Here is a 17,317-nt window from a genome sequence, read left to right on the forward strand (position 1 = left end):
CTGGGAGGACGAGAACACCGAGAGAAGGCCAAGAAAGAATAAGAAGGAGGGTGTCTCTCTCCCCTCTCTTCCGATGGCACCGGTGTGCCGCCAGGGGAACCATTATCACCGCCATCATCTCCATCAACATCTCCATCACCTTCCCTCTCTATATAGTGGTCAACTCTCCCTCTCTGTAATCCCTTGCTTGAACATAGTGTTTGATGTTGTATATTTACCGATGATCTAGTACATCTCTATTATGTGTGAGTAGATTATTTTTGTCCTATGGTTAATTGGCGAATAAGATATGAATCAGACAAGGGGCTTGTTAATTATGTGTGAGCAGATCTTCTACATGATTGCCACTATTTTATCGTTCTACTTTTGCTACTATTTTTCTCTATCACTTGTGTTTTACTCCCTCTGTCCAGAATTACTTGTTGCAGAAATGGATAAAATTGGATGTATCTAGAACTAAAATACATCTAGATACATCCATTTCTCCGACAAGTATTTCAGGACGGAGGGAGTACCTTGTAAGTAGCAAGACAAGGAGCTTGACAACGCTCTTGTCGTGTTGGGGTATGGGTGGTGTTGACTTGTTTAGCTTCGAAGTTCGTGTTGGTTCGCTAAACCTTGGTTCTCTAACTGAGGGAAATATTTGCTGCTAGCTGCTTCACCCTTCCTCTTGGGGAATCCCAATGACTCCTGCGGGAGTAGCACTCTACCACATATAAAAACAATGATGAAGATCGGTCTTGTAACTTAGCTAGTTGCCTAGGGGCAATTCCGTACCACAAACTACCACTTTTCCATAGTTGCCATCCTTTACATCATTACTCTTTCACAAAAAAACACCCAACTTTTATTTACAAGTTCTTTATTATCATGCAAAGCTATCCTTTTATACCCACAAAGTACTTCTAGATTTATTTCTCAGGTAAAGAAAACTCCGGGTATATGTAGGGTTCAATTAGTGGAAGATAGGACCTGAGAGAATGTGAATCTTACCTTTAGCTCCCTGTGAGTTTGACACTCCATACTTACCACCTCCATGATCGAAGAGTGTTACGACAATTCCTTGCACTCAGGGATTATCCCACATCACCACCACCAAATCCACCCAACCACCCTTCTCCTCCGTGGCATCAAGCTCCCATCTCCTTCTGTTGCTCCCACGTCGGCTACCACGTGCAAAGAAGAGAGTGCACGGGATGGGAGAAGGGATTGTGTGAGGGAGATGTGAAAAGAAATTAGGGTTGCTGGGCATTGGGAGGGTGTGCTTTTATCCAGCCACCGAATGCAACAGACTTAAGGAAAATACCAGTAAAGCCCACGTGTCTGTTCGTGTGTGAGGCATGTTCGGTAGTGTGTCTGTTTGCGCGTCACACACATGTACCCGACACAGGGCCAATGGAACAACCTAACAGCTTGGCCCCACACATGAGCCGATGTTGTGGATGCAACATGTAGCCCGACTGGCGTGAGCAAACCAGCTCGACACGGGGCGAACGATCTTGACAGGCTGGCCCCATGCACAAGGCATCGTTTATTGGCCCCCGTTGTATTTTGTGCCAAATTTTGACCATAGATTTAAATTTTTTTGCACATATTTGCGGAGGTCGGAAATACATGGGGATTTACGAGGATTCATTTTGGAAAATAAGAGACCCATGATGTTGGGAAACGTAGTAGAAAACAAAAAAATTGTCCTATGATCATGATCCCAGGAACACTATGAATATGCATAAGTCATATGGATCGGATCGTTACCAACTTCGAGTTGCAGAGGAAGAAGAGTTGGTGTAGATCATTGTTGGAGTCCCTCGAACCATTCACGAACAATCCTTCAAACCCAATACCAAAAGTAGGGCCTCTCTATGATTGCAGGCGTACAGGCTTCATGATCTGGCAGTGCTTTGTTGTCCAAAGCTAATCATCATCTGTGATTTAGAGGGAGAAGAAGATAATCACACAGGGATTCCCTGCTACGAGGATTAGGAGAGAGATCTAGATTTATCTCTAACTAGGTCAACTCTAAATTAGAACTAGAACCAGAGAACTAGAGGAGGCTCCAAAAACTTGTCGATCAAAATATCCAAGACCTCTGGTATATATAGGTGTAGGGGAGAGGGGTGGGGTGGCCGACTTGGAGTCCAACTCCGCCTCCCAATTCGGCCTCCCTTTGGGGTGTTGATACATCTCCGACGCATCTATAATTTTTTATTGTTTCATGCTATTATATTATCAATCTTGCATGCTTTATATGCCACTTTATATCATTTTTGGGAACTAACCTATTAACCTAGTGCCAAGTGTCAGTTGTTGTTTTCTGCATGTTTTTCATTTTACAGAAAAAAAACCCTACCAAACGAAGTCCAAACGCAACAAAACTTTTTGATGACTTTTATCTGACAAGGAGGGACCCTAGAAGCTTTGAGGAAGGACCAAAAGCCAGACAAGGAGACGGAAAGGCACCAGGGTGTGCCCAGGGGCGCCGCGGTATCTTGAGGGCCCCTCGTGGCTTCATCTTACCTAATTCCAACGCTATAAATTCCCAAATATTCCAAAAACCCCAAAGAGAGACCCAAAAACAATTATTCTGCTTCCGCAAGCCTTTGTTCTTTTGTGATCCCATCCGGAGGCTTTTTCCGGTAATCTACCGGAGGGGTAATCGATCATAGAGGCCTTCTTTGTCAACCTTGCTGCCTCCAGGTGAAGGGGTCGGTGACTTGGGGAAGGCCCCCCCTTGCGCTGGCCTAGTGGAGTCCAACTCCACCTCCCAATTCGGCATCTCCTTTGGGCGCTCCACTAATGGGCCTTATGGTCCATTAACTCTCCCCTAATAGGCATTTTGGTATTTTTATTTATCCCGTTGATATTAAATAAATTCTAAAAGCCACCTAGTCAATATTAGAACCTTTTATCATTTATTTAAAGTCTCCAGAAACATTTTCCACATATATATTATTTCCTGGTATTCAATATAACTCTTTCTTGTAACCTTGAAACTCTTCCAGTTTCTCTCAAAATTATTGCTTATATTCCCCAAATTACTCCAAGAATATTTTCTCATAACTCTTACTCCACTGACAGTAAATAGATCAAGATTCCCTTAAGCGTGTGACCCTGTAGGTTTGGTAAAACATAGACATGAACGAAACTCGCTGATACATCTCCGTCGTATCTATAATTTTTTATTGTTTCATGCCAATGTTTTACAAGTTTCATATACTTTTGGCAAAATTTTATATCATTTTTTGGGACTAACATATTGATCCAGTGCCCAGTGTCAGTTCCTGTTTGTTGTGTGTTTTTTGTTTCATAGAAAATCCATATCAAACGGAGTCCAAACACGATAAAAATTTACGGATATTTTTTTGGAATATATGTGATTTTTGGGAAGCAGAAGAACGTGAGAAGGCACCCGGTGGGCCCATAGGACATTGATGCGCCCCTCCCTACCCAGGGCGCGCCCAGGGGGCTTGTGGACACCCTGAAGGTCGGTTGGAGGTGTCCCTTGGACGCAAGGAAGCTTATATACAGATAAAAATCCTGTTAAAATTTCAGCCCAATCGGAGCTACAGATCTCCGCATATTTAAGAAACGGTGAAAGGCCAGAATCAGGGTCGTGAGACAGAAGAGAAATAGAGAGACTGGTCCAATCTCGGAGGGGCTCTTGCCCCTCCGCCTCCATGGAGGCCATGGACCAGAGGGGAAACCCACCTCCCATCTAGGGGTGGGGGGGGGTCAAGGAAGAAGAAGAAGGAGGGGGGCTCTCTCTCACAGTGGTGCCGGAACGCCGCCGGGGCAATCATCATGTGACGATGATCTACACAAACACCTCTGTCATCTTCCCCAACATCTTCATCACCTTCCCTCATCTATATTCAACGGTCCACTCTCCCGCAACCCGCTGTACCCTCTCCTTGAACATGGTGATTTATGCTTCATATTATTATCCAATGATGTGTTTCCATCCTATGATGCATGAGTAGATTTTTGTTGTCCTATCGGTGATCGGTGAATTGCTATGATTGGTTTAATTTGCTTGTGGTTATGTTGCTGTCCTTTGGTGCCCATCATATGAGGGCGCATGTGGATCACACCATAGGGTTTGTTGTATCTTGATAGGACTATGTATTGGAGGACAAGGGTGATAGCAGCTTTAGCCTAACATAGAAATTGATGCATACGGGATTGAAGGGGGACCAATATATCTTAATGCTATGGTTGGGTTTTACCTTAATGACTGTTAGTAGTTGTGGATCCTTGCTAATAGTTCCAATCATAAGTGCATAGAATTCCAAGTAAGGGATTACATGCTAGCAGTGGCCTCTCCCATATAAAAGATTGCTATGAGTCTAGCAATGTATCCAATTGATTAGGGACAATTCCGCAACTGCTACCACCACTTTTCCACACTCGCTATACTAACTTAATTTTTTATTTATCTAAGCATCCCCTAGTTTTTATTTATGTGCTCTCTATTATCTTGCAAACCTATCCTACAACACCTACAAAGTACTTCTAGTTTCATACTTGTTCTAGGTAAATTGAACGTTAAGCGTGCGTAGAGTCGTATCGGTGGTCGATAGAACTTGAGGGAATATTTGTTCTACCTTTAGCTCCTCGTTGGGTTCGACACTCTTACTTATCGAAAGAGGCTACAACTAATCCCCTACACTTCTGGGTTATCAAGACCTTTCTGGCTCCGTTGCCGGGGAGTAATAGCGTGGGGTGAATATTCTCGTGTGCGCTTGTTTGCTTTATCACCAAGTAGTTTTTATTTTTTGTTCTAAGTTGTTTTATATCTTTAGTTATGGATATTGAACATGAAATATCACAAAAAATAGGTGTACTTGCTACTCATGGAGATGGGGAACCTCCTAAAACCCTCGATGCTCGCTCCATGGAAAATATTAAACACTACTTTGATAATCCTGAGAAAACCCCATTCAACTTATAATGGGAGACACGTTGGATCAACGAGGGATTATTGCTTGACTCTTAAAGGGAAACTGTTATGGGATCAAATTCATATGTTGCATTGGTATGCTTGTAATTTATGCCGGAGATATGATTATACTTGCTGCTCTAGGATGAAGGCTCCACACCTTCCTTTTTCATGTAAATTTAGTGATAATGAAACCTTGGCTTCTTATGCTAATGGTATATATGATTACTATGATGTGTAACAAATAGAAGAATTTGTTGCTTTTAAGGGTGCTTATGAAATTGAATCTTTGTTTGAAAAGTGTGAAAATTATGATGATGCTGTTTACAGACCTAAATTTTTTGCTATGCTTAAATATTGCTATTAGAATTATGAATATAATGTCTATATTAATGAGTTTATTGAGAAAGTCTCCATTGTCCAAGAAGAGACTAATATTTTGAAGGAATCTATGGAAGAAGAAATTGATGATACTGTGAGCTCATTAGATGAAAAAGATGAGGAGGAGAGCAAAGAACAAAAGGAGGAAGAGTGGATTGATCACCCACGCCCACCTTCTAATGAGATTAACTCTTTATCCCATACATTGTTTAATTTCCCTTTGTGCTTACCGAAGGATGAATGCTGTGATGATTGCTATGATCCCTTGGATTCATTTGAAATATCCTTTTTGATGAACTTGATGCTTGCTATGCTTGTGGCCATGATGCCAATATGAATTATGCTTATGGAGATGAACTTGCTATAGTTCCTTATGTTAAGAATGAAATTGTTGCTATTGCACCCATGCATGATAGTCCTATTATCTTTTTGAATTCTCCCAACTACACTATATTGGAGAAGTTTGCACTTATTAAGGAATATTAATGGGTTGTGTTCTACTATTGCACATGATGATTTTTTTAAGTATAATATGCATGTGCTTGTGCTCCTACTTGCAATTATTATGAGAGAGGAACTACATCTCTGCCTCTCTACGTTTCCAATACAATAAAATTGCAAGAAACTGTTTATGCTATGTATCGGCCTTTACTATGTGTGCATGAATTGTTCTTTTATGACATGCCGATGCATAGGAAGAGAGTTAGACTTTGTTGTTGCATGATATATGTTACTTTGTGCTTACTACTAAATCACAAATCATTGTTAATTAAAATTGGCTTTAATATACCTTGGGATCCGGGTGGATCCATTACTTGAGCACTATGTATGCCTAGCTTAATGGCTTTAAAGGAAGCGCTGCCAGGGAGACAACCCAGTACTTTTAGAAGTTTTAAAGAGTCATTTATTTCTGTTGAGAGCTTTTAAAAAGTTAAAAAATTAAAAAATAAATTGGGGAACCTAAAAATTTTCAAAAAGAAAAGTGAAAGTAAGAAGGACGAGCACCGTTGAAGTGGGGGAGCTCCTTGAACTTTGTTCATGCCCATGGACACTTTGCAAATCTTGAATTACAGAAACTTTTCAACAAAAACAATTATACCCTTGTACAAATCCATTGTATTATAAAAATAAGGTGCGAAGATTTTCCTTTAGGATGATTAGATTGCTTGCTTGGTTTTTGAAGTGCACAAACAGAAACTTTGGCGGTAGTACATGATTTTTCATTTTTACCAGAATGTCGAATGTTTGTAATTTTTTTACATGGTACTACTATCCAAATTGTTTATTTTGTGATAATTTTTCAGATTTTTTGGAGTTACAGAGGTATGGTAAGTGTTCAGATTGCTATAGATTGTCCTGTTTTTTGCAGATTCTGTTTTGATGCATTGTTTTGCATATTTTGATGGAACTATGGATTGTATCGTTGGTATGAGACATGGAGAAGTTAGAATACAGTAGGTATAATGCAAAAACAAAATATGAATGGGTTTGCAACAATACTTAAAGTGGTGATTTGCTTTATTATACTTACAGATCTCACGAGGGTTTTGTTAAGTTTTCTGTGATTGAAGTTTTCAAGTTTTGGGTCAGATCACGATGGATGAAGGAATAAGGAGTGGCAAGAGCCTAAGATTGGGGATGCCCGAGGCACCCCATGGTAATATTTAAGGACTCCCAAGCAACTAAGCTTGGGGATGCCCCGGAAGGCATCCCCTCTTTCTTCTAACGACCATCGGTAGTTTTACTTGGAGCTATATTTTTATTCGTCACATGATATGCGCAAATTCTTGGAGTGTATTTTTTCTTTTTCTTTTTTCTTTTTCTTTTATGCACCATGCTGGTATGAGATAGTCCTTGGTTGATTTATAGAATGCTCTATGCACTTCATTTATACCTTTTGAGTATGGATTTATAGAATGCTTCATGTGCTTCACTTATATCATTTGAAGTTTGGATTGCCTGTTTCTCTACACATAGAAAGCCGCCATTTGTAGAAGCTTTTTGCTTCACTTATATTTGTTAAAGCATGGGCATATCTTTTGTAGAAAGAATTAAACTCTCATGCTTCACTTATATCTATTTAGAGAGTTAACAGGAATTGGTCATTCACATGGTTAGTCATAAAATCCTACATAAAGTTGTAGATCACTGAGTATGATATGTTTGATTCCTTGCAATAGTCTTGCGATATAGAGGTGTTAATATGGGGGCATGCTAGTAAAAGAATTAAAGTTGTGTATTAATAATAGTGTTAAGGGAAGTAAGTCTTTACGCAAGTAAATCCTCATGCATGTAAAGTGGTGGCCGCTGACATTAGCTGTGAGGTCGGAGCATAATTTATCCTTCATTGAAATCATTTGTGCTGTTTGAATTTGGGGTGCGCGATGGTTAACTCCTACCAACCTCCCCCCCAGGGGCATGCGAGTAGTACTTTGCTTCGAGGGCTAATAAAACTTTCACAATAAGTATATGAGTTCTTTATGATTAATTTTGAGTCCATGGATTATACGCACTCTCATATTTCCGCCATTGCTAGCCTCTCTAGTACCACACAATTTTCGTCGGTGCATAAACCCTCCTTATATCTTTCTCAAAACAGCCACCATACCTACCTATCATGGCATTTCCATAGCCATTCCGAGATATATTGCCATGCAACTTCCATCATCATCATATACATGACTTGAGCGTTCATTGTCATATTGCTTTGCATGATCATAAGATAGCTATCATGATATTTTCATGGCTTGTCCGTTTTTTGATACCTTTGCTATGCTAGATCATTGCACATCTTAGTACACTGCCAGAGGCATCCATATAGAGCCATCTTTTGTTCTAGTATCATAATTATTCAGTTGTAAGTAAATAAAAGTGTGATGATCATCATTATTAGAGCATTGTCCCATGTGAGGAAAGGATGATGGAGACTATGATTCCCTCCCAAGTTGGGATGAGACTCCGGACTTAAAATAAAAAGGAGGCCAAAAGAGCCCAAAATAAAAAAAATAAAAAAAGAGGCCAAGGGCCCAAAAACAAAAAAAGAAAAAAGAAAACAAATAAAAAGTGAGAGAAAAAGAGAGATGGTACAATGTTACTATCCTTTTCCACACTCGTGCTTCAAAGTAGCACCATGTTCTTCATGATATAGAGTCTCCTATTTTGTCACTTTCATATATTACTAGTGGGAATTTTTTTCATTATAGAACTTGGCTTGTAATGATGGGCTTCCTCAAAGTGCCCTAGGTTTTCATGAGCAAGAAAGTCAGATGCACGCCCACTTAGTTTTAAGTTTGAGCTTTCATACACTATAGCTCTTAGTGCACCCGTTGCATGGCAATCCCTACTCCTCGCATTGATATCGATTGATGGGCATCTCCATAGCCCGTTGATCCGCCTAGTTGATGCGAGACTTTCTTCCTTCTCCTATTGATCCTTACCACCGCATTCTATTCCACCCATAGTGCTATATCCATGGCTCATGCTCATGTATAGAGTGAAGTTGAAAATGTTGAAGCGCGTTAGAAGTACGATCCAATTGCCTGGTTTGACAACAAGGTGCTCATGATTTATAGTTTATGCAGGGAAGACTGAGTGTGTCATGTATAGAGGTTGTTTCCTTTAGCTCCATTATTATGAAAGGCAATGATGAATTACATGCATGTCTTGTATTATTCTTTTGATGCCAAATGATAGACTATTGCTTTGAATCACTCGTGTCTTAATATTCATGCCATGATTAGATTACATGATTAAGATTATGCTAGGTAGCATTCCACATCAAAAATTATCTTTTTTATCATTTACCTACTCGAGGACGAGCAGGAATTAAGATTGGGGATGCTGATACGTCTCTGTCATACCTATAATTTTTTATTGTTTCATGCCAATGTTTTACAACTTTCATATACTTTTGGCAACATTTTATATCATTTTTTGGGACTAACATATTGATCCAGTGCCTAGTGCCAGTTCCAGTTTGTTGCATGTTTTTTTGTTTTGCAGAAAATCCATATCAAACGGAGTCCAAATGCGATAAAAATTTACAGATTTTTTTGGAATATATGTGATTTTTGAGAAGCGGTATCAACGCGAGACAGTGCCCGAGGGGCCCACAAGCCCTTGAGGCGCGCCCCCTACCCAGGGCTTGGCCAGGGGGCTTGTGGCCACCCTGAAGTCCGGTTGGAGGTGTCCTTTGGACACAAGGAAGCTTATATCCGGATAAAAATCATGTTAAATTTTCAGCCCAACCGAGTTACGGATCTCCAGATATTTAAGAAAGGGTGAAAGGCCAGAATCGGGGTCGCGAAAACAGAGAGACGGATCCAATCTCGGAGGGGATGTTGCCCCTTCGCCGCCATGGAGGCCATGGACCAGAGGGGAAACCCTCCTCCCATCTAGGGGGAGGTCAAGGAAGAATAATAAGGAGGAGGGGGGCTCTCTCCCCGTCTCTCCCAGTGGCGCCGGAACGCCGCCGGGGAAATCATCATGTGACGACGATCTACACCAACACCTCCTTCATCTTCCCCAACATCTTCATCACCTTCCCTCATCTATATTCAGCGGTCCACTCTCCCGCAACCCACTGTACCCTCTACTTGAACATGGTGCTTTATGCTTCATATTATTATCCAATGATGTGTTGCCATCCTATGATCCATGAGTAGATTTTTGTTGTCCTATCAGTGATCGGTGAATTGCTATGATTGATTTAATTTGCTTGTGGTTATATTGCTTTCCTTTGGTGCCCATCATATGAGCGCGCGTGTGGATCACACCATAGGGTTAGTTGTATGTTGATAGGACTATGTATTGGAGGACAAGGGTGACAGCAGCTTCAGCCTAACATAGAAATTGATGCATACGAGATTGAAGGGGGACTGATATATCTTAATGCTGTGGTTGGGTTTTACCTTAATGAACGTTAGTAGTTCCAGATGCTTGCTAATAGTTCCAATCACAAGTGCATAGAATTCCAAGTAAGGGATGACATGCTAGTAGTGGCCTCTCCCACATAAAAACTTGCTATCGGTCTAGTAACGTAGTCAATTGCTTAGGGACAATTCTGCAACTCCTACCACCACTTTTCCGCACTCGCTATACTAACTTAATTGTTTATTTATCTAAACATCCCCTAGTTTTAATTTACATGCTCTTTATTATCTTTCAAACCTATCCTACAACACCTACAAAGTACTTCTAGTTTCATACTTGTTCTAGGTAAATCAAACATTAAGCGTGCGTAGAGTCGTATCGGTGGTCGATAGAACTTGAGGGAATATTTGTTCTACCTTTAGCTCCTCGTTGGGTTCGACACTTATCTAAAGAGGCTAAAATTGACCCCCTACACTTGTGGGTTATCTCTCGCTTTCATTCAATGATGAAAAGCGGAACCGTGGACATCCATATTGATCCCTGAAAGTCGTTGTTATGCTCACCGTGTTAGAGATGACTGATATGTCTCCAACATATCTATAATTTTTGATTGTTCCATGCTATTATAGTATCAATTTTGGATGTTTTATATACATTTACAAGCATCTATATATCATTTTTGGGACTAACCTATTGTTGTGGTTTTGTCACGGCAGATGTCCTCGTGAAAGGACTTAGTCGCGAGGCCATCGCAGCTAAGTGGTAGCTTGAATGGGGTTGATCGGAATCGAGAGATAAGGGTTTACCCAGGTTCAGCCCCTCACGGTGGAGGTAATAGCCTACTTCCTGCTTGGTTGATTATTGCTTGAGATCTCAATTACATGGTTGCAACTTGGCTAGCCTAGTACTCGGGAGCTTGTAACTTAACTTTTTCTGCCAAGGGCTCCCCTTTATATACAGGTCGAGGCCCTGGGCTTACAACAGAGTTCGGGTTGTAATACAACCCGTGCCCTCATCTGTTTCCTATTCATCTTACTCCCCAAGTAAGGGAGTTTTAAGCCGACATCTTAGGCTTTGGGCCATGAGCCGACCTACTCGGTGACTCGCTTCCTGGGCCTTGAGTCTCTTGGTCTTCGTGGCCCACTTAACAAATGCTATCCGCCAAGTCGCCACTTGATAACCCATCCTTAACATGGCCGGGTCATACCGTGGGGTTATATCCCCGACATTATCCCCCAGGCTAACTTGGATTCATCCATGTTGAGCTTTCTACTGAAAATAAGTCCATGTCGTCGTTCAGAGAACGAGAACCCCTTCTCCCTTTAACTTTATCATGTGGCCGGGTCATGAAATATTGTCGGCTTGCAGCACTTTTATACTTGATATTTCTTGCTTCCTCATGGCATGACATCATCTTCTTGGATTTACTGAGTTTGGGTATGACGCCACAACGAATCTTTTGAGAATATCAATTAGGCCCAAAAATTGAGGCGCCCCTTACTCAAACATTTACTACGTCGCCCCTGTTTTGCATCTACCTTTTCCCCTTCTTACTGCCTTATAAATATACATGAGGGGGTCCCATATTCACTTTTACTGCTCCATGCCCTCGCTCCTCTTCTTCCTCACGACTCTGTAATCGAAGCTTCGCGGCTGCGTTAGCTTGAGCTCTCCGGCGACACCGTATGCGATCTCCACACCTCTCCAATCGCCACCGGAACTCGCCAAGACTTCTTCGGTCACATCCACCGCGTCCGGGTATGTCAACCCTCCTTGTTCTAGATTCGTAGAAACCCCCACTGTTATGCGTAGTTCATCGGGATTCATCACCATTGCCTATTAGTAGATCTAGAATCATCTGAATGACCTGGGTAGATGCCTTAACTGCTATTACAATGCCATTTTCCATCTTAGATCTCTATATTGCTCTTAACAAATCCCCATTTGTAAACAAGCTCTCGTATCCAACCGTGATTTAGGTCTTCAAATTTTCCTTTCAAAGTATTTTGTAGATCCATAAAATAGTTGCTCCATGAGAATCTTGTTTATAGCCAACACTCACCAAAAAAACAGAGAGCCTCCGAATAGCTAGCGTCAGCTTCTGATTTTGCCAAAGGCGGAAGAATTGTACTTTTTCATAAGCCAAGCTGGCGATTCATCCCAAGGGATGGAACAAGACTTGGTTCTAGTGCAAAAATACCGCTCCTAAAGGTGAAAACCCTTTGTTGGGATACAGATTGGACAAACTTAATGCGACAATTGCCTTTTTGGGTTGGTCGTAAGACGAGGAGCAGAAACAAGTTACTCCTTTTTATTCTAAGTTAAGAGCTCTGACAGCTAATGGCCTCACTAGGATCGACCTGACCCGGTGTTGGATAAGCTAGCGAATCCAGCTCCTTAGTCAGAGCGGCGACTTGATGTGTAACTTTACTGGCGACTTGGCTGATGTGCAATGCTTCAGTCAAGTCAACTATCTAAAGACGAAGTAAACAAAGCCACGAAGAAATTGCTGGGAGAGCCCCAAGACAAGTGCAATAAGACTGGGCTAGCTCCCTTTTGCCAGACCAACCCAACACCTCCAGTAAGTGTACTTGCACTTTCTTACCCATTCTGTTTTTGACTTATTCATCCCAAAATTTAACTTCCAGCTTTTTAAACATGCAGGTAGACTCCAAGTTTTGGAGAAGGAAGAAATCCTCAAAGTCTGCTCCTGCTCCGGTGGAGCAAGCAAATGAACCGGTTGACACTGATGAGCCATCTGCTGGGAATGAGTCTGAGGTAGAGCTCAGCTCACTTGGTCGCCTTTTTAATCAACTTGCTGATGCCCATTATTCTTAGGTAACCCCAAGACAAGTCGAGCCGGCAATGTCGAGGTAATTTCAATCTCATCCAGCTCGGAAACCTTAATCCCGAAGAGAACAAGACGAACCGTCAGAAAGGTACAATTTTCACTTCCATAGGCTCACTTAGATCCAAAATTTCTTTTGAAGAAATCACAACAAGTCGGAACATTGAAGCGTAAGACCTAGAACAGCTCTGGAGAGTTGTCTGCCGGTTTATTTGATGAACCAGTCACCCATAAGCGGCAAACTGAGGTGCCTCATAGTCCAAATCCATCTCTCCCATGAGCCGGTCTTATTAGGCAACCTCTTAATCCTTCTGACTCAAATTATCAAGAGGCATCACCCTCTTTGGGAGAATCAACCACCTCCGAGCTTCCGCTGATGGTCATTAAGCCTGGATAAGCATGTGGTAATTGTATTTTGTCATATCAACTATTTTTATTGTAAAATGAGTTTGCTCATATAACTGTAGGGCTAAAGTCATCAAAAGGGGAAGAGTGGGTGAGTCATCTTTGGCTACCATAGTCCTTGAGTCTCAAGACCCGCCATTGGTGACTCTAGAGGTACAAACCGAAACCGCGGACAAAGACAACCCCGATCTGAGGGGTGAGCCGGCTCATGAAAATGAGACGGTTAATGCTGATGAGCCAGTGGCGATGGAAAGTGTCTAGGTCGACAACCAGATCAATACAGACGACCCGACGCATAACATTGACCCACCATGTCCTGCTCGTGCCTCCAGCCCAATAAAAGAGGCTGAAAATATCATCCCATCTCATACAATGGGCGATGCAGAAGTGAATATCACTAGAGAAGCCTATAATGCTCTAGAGGCATCAAACACCTTGACCAAGTTTGTGGTCAAGGATGAGTTGTCCCCATTATCAAAGGGAAATTCAAGCTGGAACTCCCCAAATTTGAAGAGCTGAGTGTAGAAGAAATCCACCAAGGATATTTGACCCGGTATCTAAGAGCCGGGATGCTGAAGCAAATATGATTAACATCCTGAAACGCAGATATGTGGTATGAAACAATCCTCCTTTCTCATTATTGTCCATGCTAACGCAGCCCCCAATTCTTAGGCATATGAAAGATATGATTGTGTGTAAGACTTGCTTAAGGATCCGAGTCCACTTTAGTCCCCAAGGGCCGACTTAGTAAATCATACTGAGCTGGGACTTAAAATTTAGTAAGAAATGAAATGTGATGTTGTAGCCCCCAAGGGTTGGGTCATTATGTGAATATGAGTCGGTACTTCAAATTATCACTTAGCTCATATTGCGGAAGAATGCCTTATAGCCCCCAAGGCCCAGCTTTTCTTCGGAAGGTAGCCAGGTCTTCCATGTGTAAATAGTTGTAGTTGATAAAACTTCTTGCATTAGCCCCCAAGTGCCATGTAGATTGTTTGCAACTACTTGGGACTTGTTCAGACAACAAGCTTTGCATGTTGTAGCCCCCAAGTGTTGGATTGTCTGTTTGCGGCAACTCAGGACTTTGGATAACATTTGAAGTTGAGTAATATGTAGGAAATGCTAGATGAAGCTGAGTCATCTATGGCCGGCTTACAAAAAGATTGAAATAGTAAAATGAGCTAAGGAGAAAAGCTGAGAACTTGGCGGCTGATCGCCAAAGGTCTGTGTACCAAGCAACTGATACGTTGCAGGAGGCCAGAGCTCAATTTGAAAATGAAAAGGCCAGCTTGTAGAAAAGGGCAACTTGAGCTGGTGACTCATCAGCTGAGTGATTTGAATCGTCATATAACAAATATGATAATGGCCATCTTTGGTAAGTATTACTTTGTTTATAGTTAAAATCCGAGTCATTTTTTAACTGGCTTGTTGACCTGTATATCCCTTGTGCAGGTAGAAAAAAATTACAATGTTGTCCAGCTTCCCCTGGTGAAGTTAAAGGCGATCTACTCTTATGTGGAGCAGTTGTACACTGGTGGTGCTTATGCAATTATGGCGGCTAACCAGAATGCACCACCCCTCAATGGTTCTAAGACATGCGCAATGATTTGTCCACAATCCCTCAGTGGATTGGAGAAATGGTCAAATCGGTGGCTCATGCTAGGTCCGGCATGGTGCTTGCCCGAGCAAAGGAATTTCTTCTAGAGATGGATCCTAATAAGTTAGTCGGCGGGTTTCCATAGTACAATGTGGATGGCGCAGAATTCTCACGAGAAGACTTCTCATGTTGTGTGAAGGAAACCATGGTGGCGGTGACTCAACTAGTGAAAGAGCCGGACTTGGTTAAATATCAAGCCGACTATTCAGAAGACAACAAGCGCACCACCCCGCCAAAGTACAAGCCCTTTGTGCTTACTCCGCCACATCATAAGCAAACTTTCACTCTTGACATCGACCCGTCTGCTATTATCACCGAGGATTGAGTTTTCCAAAAATTATCCACCATCCAGTGGAAACCAAGAGACCTCTAGACCGAGCAGGACGAGCCGACGCAGGCTGACCCGACAACGACTGATGCAGAGGGCCAACATGATGACGTCAACTCGGAGACCTCTTATACGTGCTAAACTAGTAGCTAACTTAAAAACTTTGCTTGATATGTGGCCCAGCTGGGGCTTGTAAATGGAGTAGGAAAAATACTTGCTTGTCTATGGTGCCATCGTGCACTTGATACTCTAGGCATATTTTGCAGAAGGAATCGAACAGGTGCGGTGTTGTGTTGACCCGCCCAGCATCCTTATGCTTGTGATGATCTTATGCTTTTAGTAATGATCCGTTGTGTTAAGCGATAGCCTGGGCCATATATTCATGACCCGGTGACATGTGGTTAATATCCATAGTCTGGATCAAAACAATGTGGTGTGTCTATGACCCGGCGACTCGTGGTCGACATTATCTTGTCCTTGGTGAGAATAACCCAGTGTACTGATGACCCGACGACTTCTAGTTGATATCATGAATGATCAAGGAGAAAAACGATCTTGTAAAATAGTATAATGGTAATATATAAAATGTTAAACCCGCTTTCAAGGCCCCACAAAATAGACCGGCTTTTGAGGCTCGAGTCTTGCTTCAATGAAGCTGGCGTGATAGCTCATGGTTTGTCCTGACATTCTATAAGTCGGCTCTCACGTGACTTAAGCCAGTGTTTTACCTTTGATAAGTTTAGGGTCATTATTGAGTGACTGTCGAGAGTTCACTGATCCTCCCTTTTTTTAATGTCTTGTATCCGTGTAAGTATTTTCCCCAAAGAGTAAGGAGTGATGCAGTACAACTAAGGTATGTAGATCCCTCAGTTATGAAAACAAGGTTATCGAATCAGTAGGAGAACCAAGCAACACTATGTAAATAGTACCTGCATACAAAGAACAAATATTTGCAACCCGACGCGAAAGAGGGGTTGTCAATCCTCTCAGGTAAAAGATTGGTAAAGTGATAGATTGGTAGATGCAAATAAAATTCAGTGAGATATTTTTGGGTTTTTGGTAATATAGATCTAAAAATAAAATATGCAAATAAATAAAAAGGCAAATAGCAATATAGATCTAAAAATATATGATGAGAAAATAGACCCAGGGCCGATTTCACTAGTGGATTCTCTCGAGGAAATAACATAAGGTGGGTGAACAAATTACTGTTGGGCAATTGATAGAACCTCAAATAATTATGACGATATCCAGGCAATAATCATTACAGGCATCACGTCCAAGATTAGTAGACCGACTCCTGCCTGCATCTACTACTATTACTCCACACATCGACCGCTATCCAACATGCATCTAGTGTATTAAGTTCATGGAGAAATGGAGTAATGCATTAAGAACGATGAAATGATGTAGACGAGATCTATTCATGTAGGAACATCCCCCATCTTATTATCCTTAATAGCAACATTACATACGTGTCTTACTGCCTCTTCTGTCAATGGGAAAGAACACCGTACGATCGAACCCATCGTAAAGCACCTCTTCCCATGGCAATTTTTGAGTTTTTTCAAGTTGAGGGGGTAGATTAACAAAATTTCAAGCATACACAATACAATTCAAGTAAGCATGCAACGAGTATATGAGTAGCGGAAAGTAAAGCATGCAACTTGCAAGAAAGTAAAGGGATGGGATTGGAGTGTGCAAACACAATAGGAGACACAGAGATTTTTGGCGTGGTTCCGGTAGGTGGTGCTATCGTACATCCACGTTGATGGAGACTTGAACCCACGAAGGGTAATGGTTGCGTGAGTCCACGGAGGGCTCCACCCACGAAGGGTCCACGAAGAAGAAACCTTGTCTATCCCACCATGGCCATCGCCCACGAAG

General features: G+C 41.8%; 1 long non-coding RNA gene across 1 annotated transcript; it reads left to right on the plus strand.

Annotated features, from left to right (window-relative positions):
* Window positions 1-11,803: 11,803 nt before the first annotated feature.
* LOC123092023 (uncharacterized) lies at window positions 11,804-15,785 on the plus strand. The gene is made up of 6 exons (XR_006444073.1): window positions 11,804-11,950; window positions 12,546-12,773; window positions 12,857-12,970; window positions 13,031-13,131; window positions 13,508-14,820; window positions 14,898-15,785. It is a non-coding gene; the product is annotated as an uncharacterized lncRNA (long non-coding RNA).
* Window positions 15,786-17,317: the final 1,532 nt, after the last annotated feature.

The sequence above is a fragment of the Triticum aestivum genome, chromosome 1B, assembly GCF_018294505.1.
Source record: "Triticum aestivum cultivar Chinese Spring chromosome 1B, IWGSC CS RefSeq v2.1, whole genome shotgun sequence".
NCBI classification, from domain to species: Eukaryota; Viridiplantae; Streptophyta; class Magnoliopsida; order Poales; family Poaceae; genus Triticum; species Triticum aestivum.